This window comes from Leptinotarsa decemlineata, unplaced genomic scaffold, assembly GCF_025532065.1.
Source record: "Leptinotarsa decemlineata unplaced genomic scaffold, Ldec_3_MD MMD2_tig00026345_RagTag_RagTag, whole genome shotgun sequence".
In the NCBI taxonomy this organism is placed as follows: Eukaryota; Metazoa; Arthropoda; class Insecta; order Coleoptera; family Chrysomelidae; genus Leptinotarsa; species Leptinotarsa decemlineata.
The window spans coordinates 2,995,668-3,009,503 of NW_027412696.1; the positions used below are offsets into that span (position 1 = coordinate 2,995,668).

A 13,836-nucleotide genomic window follows, 5' to 3' on the forward strand; every position below is an offset into this window, starting at 1 on the left:
AATCTCACACTGTTGAGAACAACCTGGTCAGTAAACAACAAATAACTATAATTTTTAAATCCCTGCCAAAAATCTTCACAGCCTAATAAGCCATTTAGGCTTTCAAAAAGTTTGATTCGTGATGAACTCAACGCCCAAATAGACTCATTTCACGTTACTTCAATGTCTTCAGGGCCTGAGCCCTTGTGGAGGTCTTGTACAGACAATCGGTTCAATTATGCAAAAGTTGTCTATTTCAGGGTACTATTTTTGTATTTTTCTGTTAACAAAGTTGCATAACAGAAAAATATCAGAAAATGTACTAACTAGCCAATTATGTAATTGGAACATACTGACTATGACTAACTCTACGTTTCGAAAAGTCCCTAATATCATAAGTCCTACCATCATCTGATTGATCACTCGGAGGAACCCACATGCTAAAGTCCTCCCTAGGTGTATCTTCTTCATAACCTCATCACCTCTCCATCTCGACTTTCTCATACATTTGCTGTATCCTCCTCTGATTCTTCTTCTTCTTTATATCATCACATGGTTCTTCAGTGTCCATTCTATCATCCTGTGATATTGTCTTACCTAATTCCTCACTGCATGTTTCACCAGAAGTTGATGGTTCTCTTGAGGATCATCTTTGTGAGATATTTCAGAGTTTTTGGTTTCCAGATTTTTCAGGTTACTGTCCGGTGAGGATTCTGGAATATCTTCATGATTTTTATCTACAGATTTTGGCAATACCAAAACTTTTGATTTCATTTCTGAGAGTGCTGGCGCCGTACTCTTCTCTAATTCTTTTTTGTATTCTTTGAAGTCCCCACCAATTACTTCAGAAATGGTTTTGATTTCATTTCCCATTTTTTTGACTTTACCTACAACATTATATTTTTGCTCAGTCATTGTATTTAATTCTATCAGAATTCGGTTGAGTTCTGCTGATACCTTATGTCTAGTCTTTCATTAGGCTCACTATGTTTTGAGTAAGATATTAGTTTCATTACCTTACGTTTTTTAGCAGCCAACATTTTCCAATCTACATGCATTCGGTCTTCAATTGCTGAGAATTTTTCCCAACTTATCTTGATGTTTATCAGCAAAAGGAGGAGGTCTTTTCTTTAAAATCTTCTCAAACTTCTTGAAAGTCATGGTGCCATGTAATCCTTTTATAGACATGAAATCTGGAGACCTCATTTCGTCCTCTTCTGACAATGCTGAAGATGAAGAACTAGAAACAGACTCACTTACAGATTCATTTTCTTCGTACGGATTGGGTGATCTTAAAGGGACTATTTCTTCACAAGGAACATTTTCAGGCTGCAGTTCTTCCTCCTTTTCCACCTCATCTTCTTCCTCTTCTTCGTCATAAGTCATATCAGAATTTGCAGCCGGATATAAGTCAGGTGGTTTTTCTGGCAGTTGTACTTTCATTTTCTTTCTTTTACCTATGATAGGCAATGAATACTTGTTCACTTCCTTACTAGTGCTAGGGTTTGATATGCTCTGAGGAACCAATTCAGGTAACATTGTGGGTTCAGCTGAGTTCAGTAAATTGATTGTATTGGCATGTTCCTTCTTAATTTAGAAAGCTCCGTTCTTAGCTTACTTGCCGCTTGTTTATCAATCTTTGACTGATTTAATTCTTTCATGAAAGTATCAAGAGAATCTTCCCCTGCAGTTGAGTTATTACCACTATTATCCATGTCCTGAGCAGTAGCCAATTTTTTCTCGAGATCTAATATCAAAGCAGTTGTGGTTTATTCCCCAGGAAACTTTCATATGTTTCTACCGTTGGTGAACTCTTCGAATTCATTCTCTTCTCACGTTTTTTCTCTATTGTTCCAGTCCTGTCTGGATAAGTATTTTCGTGACTATCATTAATAATCATTTTCTTCCCAGTTCTTTACTTTTCTCTTGCGGGATTGCTTGCCCAAGTACACCATATCTATCCAAAATTCTGCATGCTTCAAGAGCACACTGCACGACAGCCTCTTTTTTCTTTTCCTTGTGTAACACATCTGCTATTATAGGACGGCCCATTTTGTCGTCCAACGGCAGTTCAACTTTGCATAAAAATTGCCCCATACCATGTTCGCTACAGTCGTATTCGAGATCTACACCTTCCCTCTCAAAATACCCTCTCAGAGCTTTCTTCGGATCATACAAATACAACTCTCCATTGTTACTTTGAGCAAATAGATTTCCGGAGAGATCAGTCTCTTCTTCTCATTTCTTTCTTTCTTCAATTTCCATTTCTCGTTTGAGTGCTTCTTGTTTCGGTTTCAGTTGCATTTCTTTCTTTTTCTGTATCAATTCTGTCACTGTTAATTCTGATTCTTCCTCTTCGTCAGATTCAGGATGTAAGACCTCGTAATGCATCCAAGCTTCAGCATATGGCTCACCTACATTCTAACGTATACCTTTGGTTTGAGTCCATTTTTATTGAGAAAAGTACCATGAGTGCTCCCCAAATTATAGAGGTAGAATCCTGAACTTTCTGTTTCTGATGGATCCTTTCTGTACTGAAGAACTGCATGATACCTGGTAATTGTTGGATGTTGCATACAAATATTGCAGCTTGTAATTCTACCGAAAACCCAAAATGACTGTGACATTAAATTGATTGTTTCTATTATTGTACCATTCTTTAAAACTTCAGTGAAAACTTTTTTATTGCCAATATTTGGTTTGCAAACAAATGAAGTACATTCAGAAGCTTTAGCTTTAGTGATCAATCTATGCAAATGGGATTTGCTCACATCAATTATCTTCGCAGCCGATCTCACAGAAATGCCTTTTTGCAATACTTCATTAACTGCCTTTTCAATTTTCTGTGCATCGACACACGTTCGCTTCTTAGGTGACATTTGTTCTCTGAAAAATAAATATAAAAAAAATTACAAACCTAGTACAAAATAGCAGTTTTGAAAGGGACAGTTATGAAGAGAACATCCCATATAGCCGTTTGTTGTGTCCCTTTCATTAATATTATACAAAAGTTTTCAATGAAACTACAAAATCTACAATATTAAATTTAAGTTTACTGAACTTATGTTCATGACTTTTTGAATGTCCAGGCTATTTTGAACGGTGAACGATGGAACGTTTCTCAATCATAACAAAAAAATACAATTCAATGCCGAAAACAACACTCGCACGCGATCGCCATGTTAGAAGTAACAGCAGTATGAAGTTAGCCGCGAAGGAACTTGCTTCAAGGACGACAAAAATAATGTTGTTTGGAAATATTTTTTACTTCACGGGTAGTTTGAGTTGTCTCTTTCAATACGTGTCCCCTTCATGCCACCTCTCCCCCACTTGAACAACCCTTTTTTATTACTTTCACTCAACAACTAAGTCAATTTTTTTCAAGTAAAAATAAACAACTGCAATGATCATAAGAATGTTTTTGGCGATTCTTGAAATGATAATAATAGAAAATAAAATTTGAATGAATTGTATTTTATTCAATAAATTAAAACTTACCACATTGAAAGTAGCCTTGTGGGGTACCACTGAAGGGAATTTCTTAAGAGCTTTTAGATAAGGTATCACAAGTAGATGGTGGCCAATTAAGAATATAAAGTGTGTTACGGTTTTATTTTACCTTTCTAGATATTAAGAATTTTAGACTAAAAAGGAAGGGAAGAAGGAGAAAATAAATAGAGGAATCGGATTATCAACAAATCTATATTATATGTGGTCATGCCCTTACAGGTAATCATTATTATCAAATATTATTTTTTTATTTCAATTCTTCCCAAACTTTCCTACTCTCACTATCTCTGGCAGTAGACTTGGTCTCTTCAGTCACTTAGATCATTAGAAATGTAGCAGTTATTACAAAATAAATGAAATTTCAAAACATAACCTATACTTGTCATCCGTTCAGATTGATTTGTCTGTATTGAAATTCTTCTCTATGATTGAAGTTTCGTCCACATTTGGTACCATTGATTTGGGAAAAAATAACTAGAACTTGCACAGATGTGAAGGAAAAAAAACTGGAAAAAAAATTGTCCTCCATTTTGATGGTGATATTCAATTTACGCATTTTGCGGATTTATTCTGGAAATCTCGTTCAAAAACACCAGATTATTGATAAGTTGGGTAATCTTAACCACCTTCACTCATTTGTGGATATATTTTCTGGAGTACTGAACATTCCAACCTTCTTCGACGTAAGTTCTACGTAATCACTTTCGAGGCCACACAACATCTAAGGTATGTTACCTTCCTCATTTGAACATTCACTACAATAGAATGTCATTAGTACTGAATGTATTTATTGTTTTCAGGCCTGTTTCTTTCTTTTATTATCCTTGATTTGTTCTGCTTTATATATCAAGAAGTAGAGTAGTGAAGTATAGTGCTAAGCCTGGCTTCTCATTCCTTCCTGCTTAATAATAGGGATTTGGAAGCTGTCATAAGGCTTCACTGGTTTAGGGATTTGCTTCTGCTTTAATTGACCCAATGTACGAGTGATATTTAAATACCCCAACTCTTAGGATACTCTCATGAAGTGGATCAGGACTTGAAGGAGACACCGACGAAACAGATAAGCCTTTTTTAACTGTGCTTCATTTCTATCATTTTATTGCTGAGCATGGTCGCTTTCGCTGATTGTGCATGAATTACTACACAAATTGGTTTGTTTTCTTTCTTTATAGTTGAACAGTTATCAAGTTGTGCTAGACCATTAGTTCAGTCACATCCTCATTTCCTGTAAAGAAAAAGCATATAAATAACAACTTTGAAAGAACCTAATAGTGGGTCAAAATTAAACAACTTACCTCTAGCGTTAACAGTGTACACTTTCAGTATATATACTAAAAGGTTAAGGAATTTAGCGCGTGTAACTAGTACATTCATGACGAATAATTGCCTTAAGAACATAATACTACCATACAATTTACAAGATTGCATTTTTGCATCTATTGCAATATTTACATGAAGATCAACCTTTGACTCCTGTTTACACCATAGCCCCTCTTTTTCTTTCTTTCCTTGTCACTCCTCTCACTCTTTTCCTTACTGAAATCAGGCTAACCAGCATTTATAATTGCGATTTCCCCAATTGTCAAACCTCTTTTATCGACGGCGACGGTCTCTTGTTTTGAGATATTTACCCAGCTCCGGTTCCACAACATTATCACTTTGTCAATTGTCAACGACAAGCAATTAAGATTGATTTGATTTTATTAAGAACTATCAAACTTTATAGGTTGTTTAATTTAATAATATAGTTGGTATAACGATTCGGGTTTTATTTATTTATTTATTTTGTTCGATAAAGAACCCCACCCGTCTCCACTGAGCAAGGGTATGTTCAGAAAGGATTAAATATTTTGCTGCTAACGGCCAACCAAGCATCGCAAAGCGTTGTATTTCTTGGTTCCGTAGGTCGGCTGTAACAAGTGGGGTGGCTGGGGGTGAGGGGGTAGGAAAAAATAAGTTAGCTATCATATCATTTTGTTTCCCTCTTCCTATTATGGAAGTTGTTTTCAGCAATTTCTTTTATTTTATTCGGTTGCTCAGATATAGCCATTGTACGTTTTCAAATTGTCACCCTGTATGCTTACTACTTTCACACTGATTCTTATGAATGAAAAAATGAATAAATGAAAAAACCAACTTGATTTATAATATTCACGTACAACTGGACATAGATATTATCAAACAATAATCAATTAAATAGTTCATTTACTATACAAATACGAAAAAAGATATTCATTTGTTTTTCGATACGATAATTTTTCTCACTTTCAACCTATTCATTGATAACATGAAGGTTTTCAATGCTTTAAAAAATAACAGGAGGTATAAAATTGCAAACTTGAGGTTGCAAACACGTGACATATGGCATAAATAAAAAATATTAAATTTTTTTCAATTTATTTTTATTTCATCTCTGATAATTTCAGTAACCAAAGATTCTAAATAATAATTTGAAAGCAACTAAAACGAGTACATCTGCAGAATTTTCTTGGAAACTGATGAAACTTCTTTTCATTATTCTCTGAACTCCACTTTTCGTTGAATTTTCACCCATTGAATCAGTTGAAAGAGAATGTATTCAATGAACCTGATTTATACCCTCAAGAAACCCTAATGTGGAGAAGTGTATAGTCACAGAGATAAATCACCAGCTATTTCAAACGAGTTGAACCCTGAAATTTGTGAAAATTTGTGGACGGAGAGCAAGAAAGTTGCGGCAGTTTGGTAGTTAGGGTAAATGACAGGGCGGACTTCTGTAATCGAACTTTTCCTACAATTTGTTTGATACATTTTTCTATCTCAAGTTCGATGGAGTTTTCACTGAGAATTGGAACTTGTTTGTTTAGAAATGAATAGCAAATAGAATAAGCGACAATGAATCACGTGAGTCGGGAGAATCATTTACCGAGAAAAACAGATTTTTACATAAATACTAGAGACAATAAATACGTCTGGTGTTCGAGACAGAAACCCAGAAACATATGCCATATCGTAATCGGGAGGCTACTTGTGCGTCCTATATGGATATTACTATACATTACGATTCTACCCATCCTTATCAATACAAAATAGCAGCTTATAATAGCATAATTCACACATCAGTCAATGTTCCTCTTTCAATAGATAATTTCAATAAAGAACTTAATATCATCAAGCAAATTGCGGTTAACAATGTGTTTAAAGCCGAATTATTAAACAAAATTCTTACCAAGAAAGTCTATTCAAAAGCGATTCGAAAGGTTTTTTCTATTGATAAGGTAGATAATCAAAATTATACAGCGTTAACCTATTTTGGACAAACAACGCAGAAAGTGGCTTCATTTTTGAGATATTAAAATTGCATATAGAACAAGTAATATGTTGGGAAAGTTAGTTAAAAATAATAAAGACAAAACAGCTTAATTCGAGAAATCAGGAGTATATAAATTGAAGTGTGAAACGTGTCCTAAGGTATATGTTGGTCAAACTGACAAAACATTTAGGAATAGAAACCAGAAACATCATACGAGCTATGTAAATAAGAAAACAAATTCAACATAATCGAGTAATCTTCTACAAGAAAATCATGTTTAACGAAGAGTTCGAAATTTTGCACATAGGAAATAAAGGTTTGACTGAATCATTTTTAAGCATTTTGAATTAATAACCTTGAAAATTCAAATATTCTAATGAATGACCAACTGAATTTGAATGTATCACCATTATTGAACTTGTTTTCTTAAAAACCGAGAAAGGCGTTTTATTGATATAGATGTACCTTAGGTAGAGGTATAGCTAATTCTTGAAGGTAGTCTCAATTAGGTTTACCTGGAGTATATGAATATTCTTGTAAGAAACAACTTGAAGTATTCAATTCACTTGATGAAGCTACTGTATTAGCGAAACATGTGATATTTTTAAAATGAAGTTTGTGGAGATCAAATCGTGAGATGTAATTTATGAAATTACTATGGATCTTCCTCAAGTAACGGCCGAATCAATCGAAAAAAAACTCAAGATATACACTTCAGAAATAAATAAAATTTGTTAGTTCGAGTAAAAGTATCAATCAGAAACTGGAAATCCTGATTCGTTTTTTGTGATCTAGACTTCATGAGGAAAATTTTCATTATTCAGAAGGATATAAATTTAGTCAGATATCAAGTTAATGCTTTGATTGGAGTTTACATGGGGTTTGAACGAACGTTAGAATGAATTTTAAAATATTCAAATGATTTCTTTTGTAATGTATTTGCTTCCTCGCATCCAGATTATTTGATGTATGGCAAACATGAAGTAGTGACTCAATTGAATGTGCAGGATATATTTTCGACTGTCAGTCAGAGAAACAGAATAATCACAGCACAGGAATATCCTATGCTTAGGTGAAATTGAGCTGCTGCCTGACAATATATTTCTAATAATGTACTCGATTACTGTGAATATCCGTTTTGCGTTTTGTTGAAAGAATTGAAATTAAAAAGTGAAGAAAAAATTAAGAAAAGTTCATACTCACAAAACTTTCATCATGTGTGCCTCCAGAGGACATTCGTTGAATAATAAAAATTATTAACGAGTACATCAATTATTTAAATAGATACAGAGTTACCGAAACATAGAGTACAACCTAATGACAAATAAACACGGAAAACTATAAAAAATGATGAACATGTGATGAGAAGAAAAGAAAGTATGTGTTTGAAATATGAAATACTTTCAGAAAATCCTTAGCACTGTAGGAGCTAAATATGGACTCAGTACATATTACTATCGGATTTCTTTTTACTTCCACTGAAAAACTTGAATAATGATATTGATATGATGGATATTACAGTTTGTTTTATGTTATACTAGCTGTTGTGCGCGGCTTCGCCCGCGTAGAATTTAGTTTGTCGTATTAAGTTTCATGACAGACCATTTCAAACAAATAGTCACAATATTTTTCCAACAACCCAAAACTTCAGGTTTCCAACTCCCAAACTGACGAAATTCAATACAATCTTCGAACCCTTATTTTTCCTCCTCGGGGGTGAAAATTCCCGTTTTTTTTTCTGATGCTTATTTACGCTATACAGAAAACCTACCTGCATATTTCCAGATTCTAGGTTCAGTAGCTTCAGCTGTACATTTAATATGAGAGCGGGCAACAGATAGTAATTTTTACTTTGAAAGTACAGTAACCAAAACAATTTGCCAACTGTACTAAGTAATTATTACCCATAATCGAATTATGTTACCCCTAAATAAATTGTCGAAAATAAAACAACCGTCAGCGACGTTTGCCCTCACGCATGTGGCCACATTCGGATCGCGTTCTCAGCGATAACGCTATATTGTTTGTACCACCCGTCCACCCCCACACATCATCCCTCGTCGCCTTATTGTAGTCGCGACGCATAATGGCTTTACTGCCTTGCATCAAATGAATCTTATCGTGATAACTTTCAGAAGATTCGTCCAAATTACTCAGTGTGAAAGACAAAGTTTATCTAGTGTGGAATTGGCCGCGGTGGTAGTGCGCCCGACTCACGATCGGAAGATCATGGGTTCAATTCCTTAATTGACCGGATATTTTTCTCGAGAGAGTTTATCTGGTTGAAGCTGGGATGATTCTACAACTGTGTTAGGAATCACACGTTGAAAGGTGAGACCTCGTTAGTCCTTAGATCGCACAAGTTTCTCAAATTCTAAGAGTTTTCGTTCGTGTGGGGGCAACAGCTTATTAACGGAAAAACAGATAAACATACATTATCTTTATGCAACTCCAACGGTATAGGCTTTTTGTTATGACGATGTATAAGCTGTATTTATATAAAGTTTCATCTGAATCCGTTCAGTCGTTTAGGCGTGAAAGAGCCACAAACATACATACATCCAACCTCACAAACTTTCAAATTTATATTAGTACAGACAGATGTTGCAATTCTACTTCAATCTGAAAAAAATATCATGTCATTTCTTAACCTCATATTATGACGTTTCATCACTGATAATAATTTTTCAGGCTTTTTATTCGTGTTTGATTGTAAATTTTTGGTGTTTTCAAAAAACATATCTCTCTCATTTGCGCTGAAAATTCTAGGTATGTTCTGTACTCTTTTAATAGATAATCAATAGATAGTCGAACACGCTTCAAGAGACCTCTACAGAGAAACACGTGGTTTTGTGAACCGTTTTGTGGAAATCATAGTAAAATGTTATTAAATATGTATTTCAATCAAATTCTTGATTTGCAGATTCAATTGGTCATTGTGGCTCTCAATAATGTTTTATATGTTCTAGATTAAAACAAGTTTATAAATATTTTTCGAATCCTAGTGGGGTGTGGCAGATCAGGAGGGAAATCAATGCAATACTCCTTCATTGACAGGCAGCTGTATTTTCAGAATGAAAAAGAAAATAACTGATTGAATCAACATGTGTAATATAAACAGTGAGAGAGAAAAATCATTTGTGACAAATGTTATAACATTTGTCACAAAGTGTTTTTTCTCAAAATTTTCAACCCTTTTTCTCGTTTCATTATTTTCGATAAGATTTCTACTTTCGAAAGATTCCTTGGTTATATACATAAACACTAACAGCGATGAAGTGAATGTCTTTTCACTCGCCTAAACTGAAGGACTTTTCATTTTTTCCCCCCACTGAAATCCTTTGTATTCAAATCTGCTGACCTTTTGTCACAGTTTCTTTTTGCTGCCTTTCGCACATTCTGATCTGCACACACACTTCATTCTCCTCCTGGGCCCTTTCAATTCAGAACACCGTTGAAAAATCTGAACATTTTTTGTTGCTGTCCCCGTTTGTAGAGATTTCCCAACCGAAAGCAAAAAACTCGTACAAGAAGCAATCCACGAAAGATAAATTAGCTTGCTGTGGAAAAGAACTAAAGCCTGTGTCATTCGGGTTTCCCTTATTTAGGCTATTAAAAACGGTTGAATTAATTGTTGAAAAAGTTTCAAATCGATACGGCTCTGATGAATTTGTGTTGGGTTGTCGTGACTTTTGCAAATTAATTCTGACTTGCGGGTTATTGTTGCTTGTTGGGTAATATTCATAGTATATTGGCATTTTATAAAATTCCGGCTTCACTCGATACATTCAATCCATGCTTGTGTTGTCAAAAATATGTCATGTTAGAAACGACGTTGTAACGGGAAAGTGAAGAATCCTGCACTGACACCTGTCGGATATAATCAAACAACTTTTTACTATTAGCCAGAGGATTAGTTGTTTTCTGATGGGTGTCAGTTCATCAAACTACAGTGTAGGTGAGTTGAGACTGGCCTCAATGAATTATTCTTTTAGATAATTTGATATACAGCCAGTCTTCAAGTATGCCCCTTTATTATACAGTGCTTTTTTTCAATGTCCCCCCCACTTTTCTTTTTTAAACGAGTCAGCTCAAAAAATTGAAATTTGGGATAATGAAGTTAATGCATGAATACTTCATTTTGAAGAGAAAGTGACAGATGAAACTTTCAAGATGGCGACTGGGCGCCATCTGGGAAAAAATTTAATTGAAATGGGAGATCTTGCTATACATCTTTTTGAAGCTCCTGACAAATGCTTCACAACCCTAGAATATAATGTCAATATCTTCAACTACTACAAAATGGCGGAACTTTCAATAATCGACTGAATACATTGACATTTAACTAGATATAATGAAGTAATGAGCTTGAGGTCAGTTCAAAAGATGCACGAAATGGTTGCCTTGAAATTCTTGATATATGAACAGCCTATCCGATATTTCACGATGAACATTTTCGAACATTGTCTCTACAAATATTTATTATTCTCCGCCGTATATCCAATATTGAAGCAGGTTCAGTTTCGTACACATTTTGCCCCATAAAAAGTCCAATGGTGTCAAATCTGGCGTGCGGACTGACCATTCTATAGGACCTTGACGGCCAATCCAACGATAGGGAAAAGTAGTATCCAAATAGTTTCGTACTTGTCTGGAGTAATGTAGTGGTGCTCCATCTTGTTGGGATGGAATATCCATATCGAATTCATTAAGATTCGCTTCGACGATTTCAGTGATGAGAGGGTCAACATCAGTTTCCAGCATATTCAAATACAGTTCCTCTGTTGAATTTTGATCAATAAATAGAGGTCCTACAATATGGTTTCAAAACACTTCCTGCCCAAACGGTAATTTTTTCTGCATATCGGGTATGTGTTTCCTGGGAAACCTGAGGTTTGGTGTCACTCCAAAAATGGCAGTTTTGTCTGTGAATAGTACCGTTTAACTCTTTCACTGGCACTTGTCTAAAAAAATGCCGTAAAATTATTTAAATAGATTCACCCATTTAATAAAGGATCAACAATCATATTTCAGTTGAAAAAAAAACATTTACCCCCTTCCATCAGAACGATATATCCAGTTTACGCATTTAAACTAAAATACTGTTTTTATTGTAAAGAAAGATTTTATTGTTGAAAATTGAGTAACTATCGACTATGAAATGTTTTGAAACAGTTTCTATCTTTCAGCAAACATATATGCACTTGGCACTTATTACAGTAAACATGAGTTCTTTCCTTGCACCCTTCCAATTTACATCTTGAGTTATATTTGTTTTCATCATATTCCTCAAAATGTTGATATTCATCATATCTAGAATCCTTCAGAGGTCTAGACTCATATCTGTTTCTTTGAGATCTATTTTCAAGGTCATCATTGGGAAGTTCCGTTGAAGGCCTGCCGCTTTCTGGGGGTGTTTTAGTAAAAATGAGATGTTCAGCCACAGACTAACGGAAGGCTAGTAAATCTAGGATATTTTGTTGTGGAAGACCCAAATTTGAAGCTTCATTTTTATATTCCAACCATGAGTTTGCTAATGCCAGATCTATGGCGTGGAAAATGAGCCTAATTGTCCATTTTCTTGATCGAACGTAAGAGTAGTAGATACTCAACAAAAAATCATGTTTATCCACACCTCCCATACTGCTGTTGTACCTCCTTACTGCTTCCGGCCTAGGCACTTAAACATATTCTTTTTTCGTTTTATTCCATCTCCTACAGAGGTCTTGCTCTCCAATACCAACAACAGTTGAGGCCAGGATGACCGATTTATTGTCGTATCACTTCGTAATTACTATGCCATCCTTACTGATGTATTCAGCAGAAGTTCCTTTCTCTTTCATTTTCATATTCTTATCATTTGGCAAATTTTGAGGACGAAAACGGTTCCATCTTATTGTTCCCACTGCAAATATTGACTTTGAGCAAAAGTACTGGAACAAGTTATGAAAATTGAAGTAGTTGTCAAAAAATAAGGCGTGATTAGGTTCGGTAATTCGATCAGAAAGTTGCATAACTGTAGCAGCTGATGGGCCAAAGTGCATATAGAGTGGCTTCATTTCTGTGGTTGATCCTTGGTAAATGAAGGAATCATAAATCATACCACTCTCTCCAGCCAACACGTAAAGTTTCACTCCCCACTTCTTAGTGTTTTGGATATATTGTTTGATATTCAACCGGCCTTTGAAAGGGATAATTTGTTCATCGACGCAAAGATTGCGTTCTAATGGCAGTTCCTGGTATCTTTTCCATAGGGTATTGTATCTAAGTTTATAAAACCTTTTCAAAACCATATTATTTTTTATGATTGAAATTCCATATGCATTGCTCCAATACATTTCAACTCTGGGAAACTGCAAATTTCTCATAATTATATGCATCCCAATAAATTTTCTCACCTCTTAAATAGTTGTTGCTATATTTTGCTGATTAGCTTACATATTCGACATATCCGCCATTTTTTCAAATACACTATGCCGGATGTACCGTATGAGAAAATCTACTGGGCTACGCAAGTCAATTACAAGTTCAGTTGAGTTATTTCCATTATGCCATTTGACAAATCTGGTTTGATATTGTGCATTAGCCACCCACACAATATCTCCTTTTCTAGTGAGATTGTGCTGGTTATAAAAATTTTCAACATAATCAGCTTCATTTACATTGGGTCCCGCCGTGAGCGGCACAGATTCTGCCGTTGAGGGTACTGGTCCTGGTCTTGCCGTTGACAGGCTTTGCTCCACTGTAGACGGTGCTGGTCCCACCATTTATGGCCCCGCTACTCCATCCAAGCCACTATCACTTTGTCCATCGGCTTCACTCCCACATTCCGGATCATCAACAGGTCCTTCTTCATCCATAAATTCAGCATGCTGACTTTCCGGCTCATCCCATCCCAAATCATCGTAAGATAAAACGGCGATATCTGATGAATCATCATTTTCCAAAAACAGCAGTAATTTCTCTTCTGTGAGAGCCTTTTAGTTTCGAAATGACATTTTCTGAAACAAAGAAAGTATTTATCCATTCTGAATATCATCTAGACGAATTTCTAC

General features: G+C 35.2%; 1 protein-coding gene and 1 pseudogene across 7 annotated transcripts in view; one reads left to right on the forward strand and one right to left on the reverse strand.

Annotated features, from left to right (window-relative positions):
- Nucleotides 1–13,836, forward strand: part of LOC111505991 (CUGBP Elav-like family member 1) — a 901,046-nt gene that overhangs the window by 602,233 nt on the left and 284,977 nt on the right. The window lies entirely within an intron of this gene.
- On the reverse strand, nt 467–2,858 carry LOC141486074 (kanadaptin-like; annotated as a pseudogene).